This window comes from Kogia breviceps, chromosome 20 (genome assembly GCF_026419965.1).
Source record: "Kogia breviceps isolate mKogBre1 chromosome 20, mKogBre1 haplotype 1, whole genome shotgun sequence".
In the NCBI taxonomy this organism is placed as follows: domain Eukaryota; kingdom Metazoa; phylum Chordata; class Mammalia; order Artiodactyla; family Physeteridae; genus Kogia; species Kogia breviceps.
The window spans coordinates 33,683,086-33,698,925 of NC_081329.1; positions in this window are offsets into that span (position 1 = coordinate 33,683,086).

Here is a 15,840-nt window from a genome sequence, read left to right on the forward strand (position 1 = left end):
GGACCTAAGGAAGGACAATCGTGGGTCTGAGTGTCTTCGTGAGCATCAGTCAGCAAATGCAGCCCTTGTAGAATAACACTGCCTTGCCCTGATTCCATTGACCCGAAATCTCCAAATGTAGATGACCCTTCTACAGCGAACACATGCATGTGTCAGCCACAGGATGCTACCCCATTGGAATGGGAAAAAACATGAAAAGGCACCTCATCTTCTCATATCCTGGTGCTCGGGTTCAAGCTTCCAGCCACTTTCCTGAAAATATCCCCACTTGGGGAAGTCAGCACTTTCAAAACCTTCTTTCTTATAGCTTGGAATTGGTTCCATGGATGAACTACAACGGGGAAGAATAAGAAACGATGCCTATATATTTGGACAGGCATATTGTGCTCTAATTTCAACTGCTGAACAAGAATTGACCCAAGTCTAAGCTTGCTCTCAGAAGGAGAATAGGGCTTGAAAATTTCCCGCTGCTTTGTGACCAATTCCAAAAGTGGGAAGTTGAGCAGGGGATCTCAGGGAGCCTATAATTCATGGGCCTGCAGGATTGTCAAAGACACCTAATGTGGACAAATGACTTGGGTTGAGCCAGAGAAAAGAACTTGAGAGCAAGGCAGAATTGCAAAAATGGGATTTCAAGAGGGAGACGCGTCTCGCCTGGTAAGAACCTAGAATGTGGCAGTACTTCTTCAACCATGCCTTTGTCGAAAAACGGTGTATGCCTTTATCCTGAATATATTCCGAATAAAGGCATACACCGTTTTTGGGCAACCAGGCAGGGGCTCGGTGCAAATCAACACTACATAGTGCTATCACTTCCCATCTAAACAAAGGGTCATCTACGAAAAGTGTAAAGACTAGAAATTCAGGGTAGCATGGAGGTAAATCGTACCCACATTTTGTGGATTGTGGGATGACCAATTGCAATCGGCACCCTGGCGAATTCTATGGTGTATTCGAAGATAAAGTAAGAAACAATGCTACAGCACATAGGACACTTCCATTCAAGGACGTATATTTTCAGGAAAACCAAAGAACCTCAGGTCACAGGCAACCCAACGTTTACTGCTGCTCTCTTTACAAAAGTCTCGACTAGGATACAATCTAAATTTCCTTGGACGGAAAACATGGATGGAGAATATGTGATTCTTATCTACAATTATATATTACTGAGCCAGGAAATCAATGAAATAACGTCACTTGCCGCCAAAGGAGTGTTCGTAGTTACAATCAATCTCAGTAAATTTAGTCGCATAGAAAAAAGTGGTTTATCAAAGATATGAGGTACAGGTGGAATATAAAATTGCGTCCCTTGAACGAAATTTCAGACGACAGAAAGAATTACACATTTAGCAAACACACTTATGCCTGTAGGAGCGCAAAGGTCACTTGAGGTGAGGAAAAACCAGGTGTTTTCAATGAGCACTCATACCATTCCATATAGACCAAAGAGGGAATCAAGGCAACTTACTCTAAACCTCAAAGGACTGAACTCAGCCCACTTTACACACCAGAAAAGATTATTTACTACTGGTTAGAATTTGAAAAACTATTTATCGATGTCTCTCTGGAAGAGAATCAAGTGGATGCACAGCAGCAAGCAACACAGCACTGAAAATCGGCTACACCCCGTGAGAAAAATAAACTGCAAAATAAAGGCAGTGAGTGACAGATAAATTCTTGGAGACTTCGTTCAGGGGCTGTCATTGAAGTTGTTTTGAGCATATATTAACACACAGAAGGATCGGACCTAAGGGAGGACACTCGTGGGTCTGAGTGTCTTCGTGAGCATGAGTCAGCAAATGCAGCCCTTGTAGAATAACACTGCCTTTCCCTGATTCCATTGACCCGAAATCTCCAAATGCAGACCACCCTTCCTACAGCGAACACATGCATGGGACAGCCACAGGATGCTACCCCATTGGAACGGGAAAAAAACATGAAAAGCCACCTCATCTTCTCATATCCTGGTGCTCGGTTTCAAGCTTTCAGCCGCTTTTCTGAAAATATCCCCACTTGGGGAAGTCAGCACTTTCAAAACACCCTTTCTTATAGCTTGGAATTGGTTCCATGGATGAACTACAACGGGGAAGAACAAGAGACGATGGCTATACATTTGGACAGGCACATGGTGCTCTAATTTCAAATGCTGAACAAGAATTGACCCAAGTCTAAGCTTGCTCTCAGAAGGAAAATTGGGCTTGAAAATTTCCTGCTGCTTTGGGAGCAGTTCCCAAAGTGGGAAGTTGAGCAGGGGATCTCAGGGAGCCTATAATTCATGGCCCTGCAGGATGGTAAAAGGCACCTAATGTGGAAAAATGACTTGGGTTGAACCAGAGAAAAGAACTTGAGAGGAAGGCAGAATTGCAAAACTGGGATTTCAAGAGGGATATGCGTCTCGCCTGGTAAGAACCTAGAATGTGGCAGTACTTCTTCAACTATGCCTGTGTCGAAAATGGGTGTATGCCTTTATCCTGAATATATTCAGGATAAAGGCATACACCGTTCTTGGGCAAGCAGGCAGAGGGTCGGTGCAAATCAACACAACATAATGCTATCACTTCCCATCAAAACAAAGGGTCATGTACGAATAGTGTAAAGACCAGAAATGCAGGGTAACGTGGAGGTAAATCATACCCACATTTTGTGGATTGTGGGATGACCAATTGCAATCGGCACCCTGGTGAAGTCTATGGTGTATTCGAAGATAATGTAAGAAACAAAGCTACAGCACATAGGACACTTCCACTCAAGGACGTATATTTTCAGGAAAACCAAAGAACCTCAGGTCACAGGCAACCCAACCTTTACTGCTGCTCTCTTTACAAAAGCCTCGACGAGGATACAATCTAAATTTCCTTGGACGGAAAACAGGGATGAAGAATATGTGATTCTTATGTACAATGATATATTACTGAGCCAGGAAATCAATGAAATAACGTCACTTGCCGCCACTGGAGTGTTCTTAGTTACAATCATTCTCAGTGAATTTATTCACATAGAAAAAAGTGGTTTATCAAAGATATGAGGTACAGGTGGAATATAAAATTGCGTCCCTTGAACGAAATTTCAGACGACAGAAAGAATTACACATTTAGCAAACACACTTATGCCTGTAGGAGCGCAAAGGTCACTTGAGGTGAGGAAAAACCAGGTGTTTTCAATGAGCACACATACCATTCCATATAGACCAAAGAGGGAATCAAGGCAACTTACTCTAAACCTCAAAGGACTGAACTCAGCCCACTTTACACACCAGAAAAGATTATTTACTACTGGTTAGAATTTGAAAAACTATTTATCGATGTCTCTCTGGAAGAGAATCAAGTGGATGCACAGCAGTAAGCAACACAGCACTGAAAATCGGCTACACCCCGTGAGAAAAATAAACTGCAAAATAAAGGCAGTGAGTGACAGATAAATTCTTGGAGACTTCGTTCAGGGGCTGTCATTGAAGTTGTTTTGAGCATATATTAACACACAGAAGGATCGGACCTAAGGGAGGACACTCGTGGGTCTGAGTGTCTTCGTGAGCATGAGTCAGCAAATGCAGCCCTTGTAGAATAACACTGCCTTTCCCTGATTCCATTGACCCGAAATCTCCAAATGCAGACCACCCTTCCTACAGCGAACACATGCATGGGACAGCCACAGGATGCTACCCCATTGGAACGGGAAAAAAACATGAAAAGCCACCTCATCTTCTCATATCCTGGTGCTCGGTTTCAAGCTTTCAGCCGCTTTTCTGAAAATATCCCCACTTGGGGAAGTCAGCACTTTCAAAACACCCTTTCTTATAGCTTGGAATTGGTTCCATGGATGAACTACAACGGGGAAGAACAAGAGACGATGGCTATACATTTGGACAGGCACATGGTGCTCTAATTTCAAATGCTGAACAAGAATTGACCCAAGTCTAAGCTTGCTCTCAGAAGGAAAATTGGGCTTGAAAATTTCCTGCTGCTTTGGGAGCAGTTCCCAAAGTGGGAAGTTGAGCAGGGGATCTCAGGGAGCCTATAATTCATGGCCCTGCAGGATGGTAAAAGGCACCTAATGTGGAAAAATGACTTGGGTTGAACCAGAGAAAAGAACTTGAGAGGAAGGCAGAATTGCAAAACTGGGATTTCAAGAGGGAGATGCGTCTCGCCTGGTAAGAACCTAGAATGTGGCAGTACTTCTTCAACTATGCCTGTGTCGAAAATGGGTGTATGCCTTTATCCTGAATATATTCAGGATAAAGGCATACACCGTTCTTGGGCAAGCAGGCAGAGGGTCGGTGCAAATCAACACAACATAATGCTATCACTTCCCATCAAAACAAAGGGTCATGTACGAATAGTGTAAAGACCAGAAATGCAGGGTAACGTGGAGGTAAATCATACCCACATTTTGTGGATTGTGGGATGACCAATTGCAATCGGCACCCTGGTGAAGTCTATGGTGTATTCGAAGATAAAGTAAGAAACAAAGCTACAGCACATAGGACACTTCCACTCAAGGACGTATATTTTCAGGAAAACCAAAGAACCTCAGGTCACAGGCAACCCAACCTTTACTGCTGCTCTCTTTACAAAAGCCTCGACGAGGATACAATCTAAATTTCCTTGGACGGAAAACAGGGATGAAGAATATGTGATTCTTATGTACAATGATATATTACTGAGCCAGGAAATCAATGAAATAACGTCACTTGCTGCCACTGGAGTGTTCTTAGTTAAAATCATTCTCAGGAAATTTAGTCACATAGAAAAAAGTGGTTTATCAAAGATATGAGGTACAAGTGGAATATAAAATTGCGTCCCTTGAACGAAATTGCAGTCAACAGAAAGAATTACACATTTAGCAAACACACTTATGCCTGTAGGAGCGCAAAGGGCACTTGACGTGAGGAAAAACCAGGTGTTTTCAATGAGCACAGATACCATTCCATATAGACCAAAGAGGGAATCAAGACAACTTACTCTAAACCTCAAAGGACTGAACTCAGCCCACTTTACACACCAGAAAAGATTATTTACTACTGGTTAGAATTTGAAAAACTATTTATCGATGTCTCTCTAGAAGAGAATCAAGTGGATGCACAGCAGCAAGCAGCATAGCACTGAAAATCGGCTACACCCCGTGAGAAAAATAAACTGCAAAATAAAGGCAGTGAGTGACAGATAAATTCTTGGAGACTTTGTTCAGGGGCTGTCATTGAAGTTGTTTTGAGCATATATTAACACACAGAAGGATCGGACCTAACGGAGGACACTCGTGGGTCTGAGTGTCTTCATGAGCATGAGTCAGCAAATGCAGCCCTTGTAGAATAACACTGCCTTTTCCTGATTCCATGGACCCGAAATCTCCAAATGCAGACGACCCTTCGTACAGCGAACACATGCATGGGACAGCCACAGGATGCTACACCATTGGAATGGCAAAAAACAAGAAAAGCCAACTCATCTTCTCATATCGTGGGCCACGGGTTCAAGCTTCCAGCCACTTTTCTGAAAATATCCCCAATTGGGGAAGTCAGCACTTTCAAAACACTCTTACTTATAGCTTGGAATTGGTTCCATGGATGAACTACAATGGGGAAGAATAAGAGACGATGCCTATATATTTGGACAGGCACATGACGCTCTAATTTCCAAGGCTGAACAAGAATTGACCCAAGTCTAAGCTTGCTCTCAGAAGGAGAATAGGGCTTGAAAATTTCCTGCTGCTTTGGGACCAGTTCCGAAAGGGGGAAGTTGAGCAGGGGATCTCAGGGAGCCTATAATTCATCGCCCTGCAGGATGGTAAAAGGCACCTAATGTGGGAAAATGACTCGGGTTGAACCAGAGAAAAGCACTTGAGAGCTAGGCAGAATTGCAAAACTGGGATTTCAAGAGGGAGACGCGTCTTGCCTGGTAAGAACCTAGAATGTGGCAGTACTTCTTCAAACATGCCTTTGTCGAAAAAGGGTGTATGCCTTTATCCTGAATATATTCCGAATAAAGGCATACACCGTTTTTGGGCAACCAGGCAGGGGCTCGGTGCAAATCAACACTACATAGTGCTATCACTTCCCATCTAAACAAAGGGTCATCTACGAAAAGTGTAAAGACTAGAAATTCAGGGTAGCATGGAGGTAAATCGTACCCACATTTTGTGGATTCTTGGATGACCAATTGCAATCGGCACCCTGGCGAAGTCTATGGTGTATTCGAAGATAAAGTAAGTAACAAAGCTACAGCACATAGGACACTTCCACTCAAGGACGTATATTTTCAGGAAAACCAAAGAACCTCAGGTCACAGGCAACCCAACACTTACTGCTGCTCTCTTTACAAAAGCCTCGAATAGGATACAATCTAAATTTCCTTGGACGGAAAACATGGATGAAGAATATGTGATTCTTATCTACAATGATATATTACTGAGCCAGGAAATCAATGAAATAACGTCACTTGCCGCCACCGGAGTGTTCTTAGTTACAATCATTCTCAGTGAATTTAGTCACATAGAAAAAAGTGGTTTATCAAAGATATGAGGTACAGGTGGAATATAAAATTGCGTCCCTTGAACGAATTGGCAGACGACAGAGAGAATTACACATTTATCGAACACACTTATGCCTGTAGGAACGCAAAGGTCACATGAGGTGAGGAAAAACCAGGTGTTTTCAATGAGCACAGATACCATTCCATATAGACCAAGGAGGGAATCAAGACAACTTACTCTAAACCTGAAAGGACTGAACTCAGCCCACTTTACAAACCAGAAAAGATTATTGATAACTGGTCAGAATTTGAAAAACAATTTATCGATGTCTCTCTGGAAGAGAATCTAGTGGATGCACAGCAGCAAGCAACACAGCACGGAAAATCGGCTACACCCGGTGAGAAAAATAAACTGCAAAATAAAGGCAGTGAGTGACAGGAAAATTCTTCGAGACTTCGTTCAGGGGCTGTGATTGGAGTTGTTTTCAGCATATATTAACACACAGAAAGATGGGACTTAAGGGAGGACAATCGTGGGTCTGAGTGTCTTCGTGAGCATGAGTCAGCAAATGCAGCCCTTGTAGAATAACACTGCCTTGCCCTGATTCCATTGACCCGAAATCTCCAAATGTAGACGACCCTTCTACAGCGAACACATGCATGGGTCAGCCACAGGATGCTCCCCCATTGGAACGGGAAAAAACATGAAAAGGCACCTCATCTTCTCATGTCCTGGTGCTCGGGTTCAAGCTTCCAGCCACTTTCCTGAAAATATCCCCACTTGGGGAAGTCAGCACTTTCAAAACCTTCTTTCTTATAGCTTGGAATTGGTTCCATGGATGAACTACAACGGGGAAGAATAAGAAACGATGCCTATATATTTGGACAGGCATATGGTGCTCTAATTTCAACTGCTGAACAAGAATTGACCCAAGTCTAAGCTTGCTCTCAGAAGGAGAATAGGGCTTGAAAATTTCCCGCTGCTTTGTGATCAGTTCCAAAAGTGGGAAGTTCAGCAGGGGATCTCAGGGAGCCTATAATTCATGGCCCTACAGGATGGTAAAAGGCACGTAATGTGGAAAAATGACTTGGGATGAACCAGAGAAAAGAACTTGAGAGCAAGGCAGAATTGCAAAACTGGGATTTCAAGAGGGAGAAGCGTCTCGCCTGGTAAGAACCTAGGATGTGGCAGTACTTCTTCAAACATGCCTTTGTCGAAAAAGGGTGTATGCCTTTATCCTGAATATATTCCGAATAAAGGCATACACCGTTTTTGGGCAACCTGGCTGGGGCTCGGTGCAAATCAACACTACATAGTGCTATCACTTCCCATCTAAACAAAGGGTCATCTACGAAAAGTGTAAAGACTAGAAATTCAGGGTAGCATGGAGGTAAATCGTACCCACATTTTGTGGATTCCGGGATGAACAATGGCAATCGGCACCCTGGCGAAGTCTATGGTGTATTCAAAAATAATGTAAGAAACAAAGCTACAGCACATAGGACACTTCCACTCAAGGACGTATATTTTCAAGAAAACCAAAGAACCTCAGGTCACAGGCAACCCAACGTTTTCTGCTGCTCTCTTTACAAAAGCCTCGACTAGGATACAATCTAAATTTCCTTGGACGGAAAACATGGATGGAGAATATGTGATTCGTATCTACAATGATATATTACTGAGCCAGGAAATCAATGAAATAACGTCACTTGCCGCCAAAGGAGAGTTCGTAGTTACAATCATTCTCAGTAAATTTAGTCACATAGAAAAAAGTGGTTTATCAAAGATATGAGGTACAGGTGGAATACAAAATTGCGTCCTATGAATGAAATGGTAGACGAGAGAAAGCATCACACATTTAGCAAACACACTTATGCCTGTAGGAGCGCGAAGGTCACTTGAGGTGAGGAAGAAACAGGTGTTTTCAATGAGCACAGATACCATTCCATATAGACCAAAGAGGGCATCAAGACAACTTACTCTAAACCTCAAAGGACTGAACTCAGCCCACTTTACACACCAGAAAAGATTATTTACAACTGGTTAGAATTTGAAAAACAATTTATCGATGTCTCTCTGGAAGAGAATCAAGTGGATGCACAGCAGCAAGCAACACAGCACTGAAAATCGGCTACACCCCGTGAGAAAAATAAACTGCAAAATAAAGGCAGTGAGTGAGAGATAAATTCTTCGAGACTTCGTTCAGGGGCTGTCATTGAAGTTGTTTTGAGCAAATATTAACACACAGAAGGATGGGACCTAAGGGAGGACACTAGTGGGTCTGAGTGTCTTCGTGAGCATGAGTCAGCAAATGCAGCCCTTGTCGAATAACACTGCCTTTTCCTGATTCCATGGACCCGAAATCTCCAAATGCAGACGACCCTTCCTACAGCGAACACATGCATGGGACAGCCACAGGATGCTACCCCATTGGAACGGCAAAAAACATGAAAAGCCACCTCAACTTCTCATATCCTGGTGCTCGGGTTCAAGCTTTCAGCCGCTTTTCTGAAAATATACCCAATTGGGGAAGTCAGCACTTTCAAAACACTCTTACTTATAACTTGGAATTGGTTCATTGGATGAACTACAACGGGGAAGAGTAAGAGACGATGGCTATATATTTGGACAGGAACATGGCGCTCTAATTTCCAATGCTGAACAAGAATTGACCCAAGTCTAAGCTTGCTCTCAGAAGGAGAATTGGGCTTGAAAATTTCCTGCTGCTTTGGGACGTGTTCCGAAAGTGAGAAGTTGAGCCGGGGATCTCAGGGAGCCTATAATTCATGGCCCTACAGGATGGTAAAAGGCACGTAATGTGGAAAAATGACTTGGGTTGAACCAGAGAAAAGAACTTGAGAGCAAGGCAGAATTGCAAAACTGGGATTTCAAGAGGGAGAAGCGTCTCGCCTGGTAAGAACCTAGGATGTGGCAGTACTTCTTCAAACACGCCTTTGTCGAAAAGGGGTGTATGTCTTTATCCTGAATATCTTTAGGATAAAGGCATACACCGTTTTGGGGGAACCAGGCAGGGGCTCGGTGCAAATCAACACTACATAATGCTATCACTTCCCATCAAAACAAAGGGTCATGTACGAAAAGTGTAAAGACCAGAAATGCAGGGTAACGTGGAGGTAAATCGTACCCACATTTTGTGGATTGTGGGATGAACAATGGCAATTGGCACCCTGGCGAATTCTATGGTGTATTCGAAGATAAAGTAAGAAACAATTCTACAGCACATAGGACACTTCCACTCAAGGACGTATATTTTCAAGGAAACCAAAGAACCTCAGGTCACAGGCAACCCAACGTTTACTGCTGCTCTCTTTACAAAAGCCTCGACGAGGATACAATCTAAATTTCCTTGGACAGAAACATGGATGAAGAATATGTGATTCTTATCTGCAATGATATATTATTGAGCCAGGAAATCAATGAAATAACGTCACTTGCCGCCACTGGAGTGTTCTTAGTTACAATCATTCTCAGTGAATTTATTCACATAGAAAAAAGTGGTTTATCAAAGATATGAGGTACAGGTGGAATATAAAATTGCGTCCCTTGAACGAAATTTCAGACGACAGAAAGAATTACACATTTAGCAAACACACTTATGCCTGTAGGAGCGCAAAGGTCACTTGAGGTGAGGAAAAACCAGGTGTTTTCAATGAGCACTCATACCATTCCATATAGACCAAAGAGGGAATCAAGGCAACTTACTCTAAACCTCAAAGGACTGAACTCAGCCCACTTTACACACCAGAAAAGATTATTTACTACTGGTTAGAATTTGAAAAACTATTTATCGATGTCTCTCTGGAAGAGAATCAAGTGGATGCACAGCAGCAAGCAACACAGCACTGAAAATCGGCTACACCCCGTGAGAAAAATAAACTGCAAAATAAAGGCAGTGAGTGACAGATAAATTCTTGGAGACTTCGTTCAGGGGCTGTCATTGAAGTTGTTTTGAGCATATATTAACACACAGAAGGATCGGACCTAAGGGAGGACACTCGTGGGTCTGAGTGTCTTCGTGAGCATGAGTCAGCAAATGCAGCCCTTGTAGAATAACACTGCCTTTCCCTGATTCCATTGACCCGAAATCTCCAAATGCAGACCACCCTTCCTACAGCGAACACATGCATGGGACAGCCACAGGATGCTACCCCATTGGAACGGGAAAAAAACATGAAAAGCCACCTCATCTTCTCATATCCTGGTGCTCGGTTTCAAGCTTTCAGCCGCTTTTCTGAAAATATCCCCACTTGGGGAAGTCAGCACTTTCAAAACACCCTTTCTTATAGCTTGGAATTGGTTCCATGGATGAACTACAACGGGGAAGAACAAGAGACGATGGCTATACATTTGGACAGGCACATGGTGCTCTAATTTCAAATGCTGAACAAGAATTGACCCAAGTCTAAGCTTGCTCTCAGAAGGAAAATTGGGCTTGAAAATTTCCTGCTGCTTTGGGAGCAGTTCCCAAAGTGGGAAGTTGAGCAGGGGATCTCAGGGAGCCTATAATTCATGGCCCTGCAGGATGGTAAAAGGCACCTAATGTGGAAAAATGACTTGGGTTGAACCAGAGAAAAGAACTTGAGAGGAAGGCAGAATTGCAAAACTGGGATTTCAAGAGGGATATGCGTCTCGCCTGGTAAGAACCTAGAATGTGGCAGTACTTCTTCAACTATGCCTGTGTCGAAAATGGGTGTATGCCTTTATCCTGAATATATTCAGGATAAAGGCATACACCGTTCTTGGGCAAGCAGGCAGAGGGTCGGTGCAAATCAACACAACATAATGCTATCACTTCCCATCAAAACAAAGGGTCATGTACGAATAGTGTAAAGACCAGAAATGCAGGGTAACGTGGAGGTAAATCATACCCACATTTTGTGGATTGTGGGATGACCAATTGCAATCGGCACCCTGGTGAAGTCTATGGTGTATTCGAAGATAATGTAAGAAACAAAGCTACAGCACATAGGACACTTCCACTCAAGGACGTATATTTTCAGGAAAACCAAAGAACCTCAGGTCACAGGCAACCCAACCTTTACTGCTGCTCTCTTTACAAAAGCCTCGACGAGGATACAATCTAAATTTCCTTGGACGGAAAACAGGGATGAAGAATATGTGATTCTTATGTACAATGATATATTACTGAGCCAGGAAATCAATGAAATAACGTCACTTGCCGCCACTGGAGTGTTCTTAGTTACAATCATTCTCAGTGAATTTATTCACATAGAAAAAAGTGGTTTATCAAAGATATGAGGTACAGGTGGAATATAAAATTGCGTCCCTTGAACGAAATTTCAGACGACAGAAAGAATTACACATTTAGCAAACACACTTATGCCTGTAGGAGCGCAAAGGTCACTTGAGGTGAGGAAAAACCAGGTGTTTTCAATGAGCACACATACCATTCCATATAGACCAAAGAGGGAATCAAGGCAACTTACTCTAAACCTCAAAGGACAGAACTCAGCCCACTTTACACACCAGAAAAGATTATTTACTACTGGTTAGAATTTGAAAAACTATTTATCGATGTCTCTCTGGAAGAGAATCAAGTGGATGCACAGCAGCAAGCAACACAGCACTGAAAATCGGCTACACACCGTGAGAAAAATAAACTGCAAAATAAAGGCAGTGAGTGACAGATAAATTCTTGGAGACTTCGTTCAGGGGCTGTCATTGAAGTTGTTTTGAGCATATATTAACACACAGAAGGATCGGACCTAAGGGAGGACACTCGTGGGTCTGAGTGTCTTCGTGAGCATGAGTCAGCAAATGCAGCCCTTGTAGAATAACACTGCCTTTCCCTGATTCCATTGACCCGAAATCTCCAAATGCAGACCACCCTTCCTACAGCGAACACATGCATGGGACAGCCACAGGATGCTACCCCATTGGAACGGGAAAAAAACATGAAAAGCCACCTCATCTTCTCATATCCTGGTGCTCGGTTTCAAGCTTTCAGCCGCTTTTCTGAAAATATCCCCACTTGGGGAAGTCAGCACTTTCAAAACACCCTTTCTTATAGCTTGGAATTGGTTCCATGGATGAACTACAACGGGGAAGAACAAGAGACGATGGCTATACATTTGGACAGGCACATGGTGCTCTAATTTCAAATGCTGAACAAGAATTGACCCAAGTCTAAGCTTGCTCTCAGAAGGAAAATTGGGCTTGAAAATTTCCTGCTGCTTTGGGAGCAGTTCCCAAAGTGGGAAGTTGAGCAGGGGATCTCAGGGAGCCTATAATTCATGGCCCTGCAGGATGGTAAAAGGCACCTAATGTGGAAAAATGACTTGGGTTGAACCAGAGAAAAGAACTTGAGAGCAAGGCAGAATTGCAAAACTGGGATTTCAAGAGGGAGATGCGTCTCGCCTGGTAAGAACCTAGGATGTGGCAGTACTTCTTCAAACATGCCTTTGTCGAAAAAGGGTGTATGCCTTTATCCTGAATATCTTTAGGATAAAGGCATACACCGTTTTTGGGCAACCAGCCAGGGGCTCGGTGCAAATCAACACTACATAGTGCTATCACTTCCCATCTAAACAAAGGGTCATCTACGAAAAGTGTAAAGACTAGAAATTCAGGGTAGCATGGAGGTAAATCGTACCCACATTTTGTGGATTCCAGGATGAACAATGGCAATCGGCACCCTGGCGAAGTCTATGGTGTATTCAAAAATAATGTAAGAAACAAAGCTACAGCACATAGGACACTTCCACTCAAGGATGTATATTTTCAAGAAAACCAAAGAACCTCAGGTCACAGGCAACCCAACGTTTACTGCTTCTCTCTTTACAAAAGCCTCGACTAGGATACAATCTAAATTTCCTTGGACGGAAAACATGGATGGAGAATATGTGATTCTTATCTACAATGATATATTACTGAGCCAGGAAATCAATGATGTAACGTCACTTGCCGCCAAAGGAGTGTTCGTAGTTACAATCATTCTCAGTAAATTTAGTCACATAGAAAAAAGTGGTTTATCAAAGATATGAGGTACAGGTGGAATACAAAATTGCGTCCCATGAATGAAATGGCAGACGAGAGAAAGCATCACACATTTAGCAAACACACTTATGCCTGTAGGAGCGCGAAGGTCACTTGAGGTGAGGAAAAACCAAGTGTTTTCAATGAGCACAGATACCATTCCATATAGACCAAAGAGGGCATCAAGACAACTTACTCTAAACCTCAAAGGACTGAACTCAGCCCACTTTACACACCAGAAAAGATTATTGACAACTGGTCAGAATTTGAAAAACAATTTATCGATGTCTCTCTGGAAGAGAATCAAGTGGATGCACAGCAGCAAGCAACACAGCACTGAAAATCGGCTACACCCCGTGAGAAAAATAAACTGCAAAATAAAGGCAGTGAGTGAGAGATAAATTCTTCGAGACTTCGTTCAGGGGCTGTCATTGAAGTTCTTTTGAGCATATATTTACACACAGAAGGATCGGACCTAAGGGAGGACTCTCGTGGGTCTGAGTGTCTTCGTGAGCATGAGTCAGCAAATGCAGCCCTTGTCGAATAACACTGCCTTTTCCTGATTCCATGGACCCGAAATCTCCAAATGCAGACGACCCTTCCTACAGCGAACACATGCATGGGTCATCCACAGGATGCTACCCCATTGGAAAGGGAAAAAACATGAAAAGGCACCTCATCTTCTCATATCCTGGTGCTCGGGTTCAAGCTTCCAGCCACTTTCCTGGAAATATCCCCACTTGGGGAAGTCAGCACTTTCAAAACCTTCTTTCTTATAGCTTGGAATTGGTTCCATGGATGAACTACAACGGGGAAGAATAAGACACGATGCCTATATATTTGGACAGGCATATGGTGCTCTAATTTCAACTGCTGAACAAGAATTGACCCAAGTCTAAGCTTGCTCTCAGAAGGAGAATAGGGCTTGAAAATTTCCCGCTGATTTGTGACCAGTTCCAAAAGTGGGAAGTTGAGCAGGGGATCTCAGCGAGCATATAATTCATGGGCCTGCAGGATGGGCCAAGACACCTAATGTAGACAAATGACTTGGGTTGAGCCAGAGAAAAGAACTTGAGAGCAAGGCAGAATTGCAAAAATGGGATTTCAAGAGGGAGACGCGTCTCGCCTGGTAAGAAACTAGAATGTGGCAGTACTTATTCAACCATGCCTTTGTCGAAAAACGGTGTATGCCTTTATCCTGAATATATTCCGAATAAAGGCATACACCGTTTTTGGGCAACCATGCAGGGGCTCGGTGCAAATCAACACTACATAGTGCTATCACTTCCCATCTAAACAAAGGGTCATCTACCAAAATTGTAAAGACTAGAAATTCAGGGTAGCATGGAGGTAAATCGTACCCACATTTTGTGGATTCCAGGATGAACAATGGCAATCGGCACCCTGGCGAAGTCTATGGTGTATTCAAAAATAATGTAAGAAACAAAGCTACAGCACATAGGACACTTCCACTCAAGGATGTATATTTTCAAGAAAACCAAAGAACCTCAGGTCACAGGCAACCCAACGTTTACTGCTTCTCTCTTTACAAAAGCCTCGACTAGGATACAATCTAAATTTCCTTGGACGGAAAACATGGATGGAGAATATGTGATTCTTATCTACAATGATATATTACTGAGCCAGGAAATCAATGAAATAACGTCACTTGCCGCCAAAGGAGTGTTCGTAGTTACAATCATTCTCAGTAAATTTAGTCACATAGAAAAAAGTGGTTTATCAAAGATATGAGGTACAGGTGGAATACAAAATTGCGTCCCATGAATGAAATGGCAGACGAGAGAAAGCATCACACATTTAGCAAACACACTTATGCCTGTAGGAGCGCGAAGGTCACTTGAGGTGAGGAAAAACCAGGTGTTTTCAATGAGCACAGATACCATTCCATATAGACCAAAGAGGGCATCAAGACAACTTACTCTAAACCTCAAAGGACTGAACTCAGCCCACTTTACACACCAGAAAAGATTATTTACAACTGGTTAGAATTTGAGAAACAATTTATCGATGTCTCTCTGGAAGAGAATCAAGTGGATGCACAGCCGCAAGCAACACAGCACTCAAAATCGGCTACACCCCGTGAGAAAAATAAACTGCAAAATAAAGGCAGTGAGTGAGAGATAAATTCTTCGAGACTTCGTTCAGGGGCTGTCATTGAAGTTGTTTTGAGCATATATTAACACACAGAATGATCGGACCTAAGGAAGGACACTCGTGGGTCTGAGTGTCTTCGTGAGCATGAGTCAGCAAATGCAGCCCTTGTCGAATAACACTGCCTTTTCCTGATTCCATGGACCCGAAATTTCCAAATGCAGACGACCCTTCCTACAGCGAACA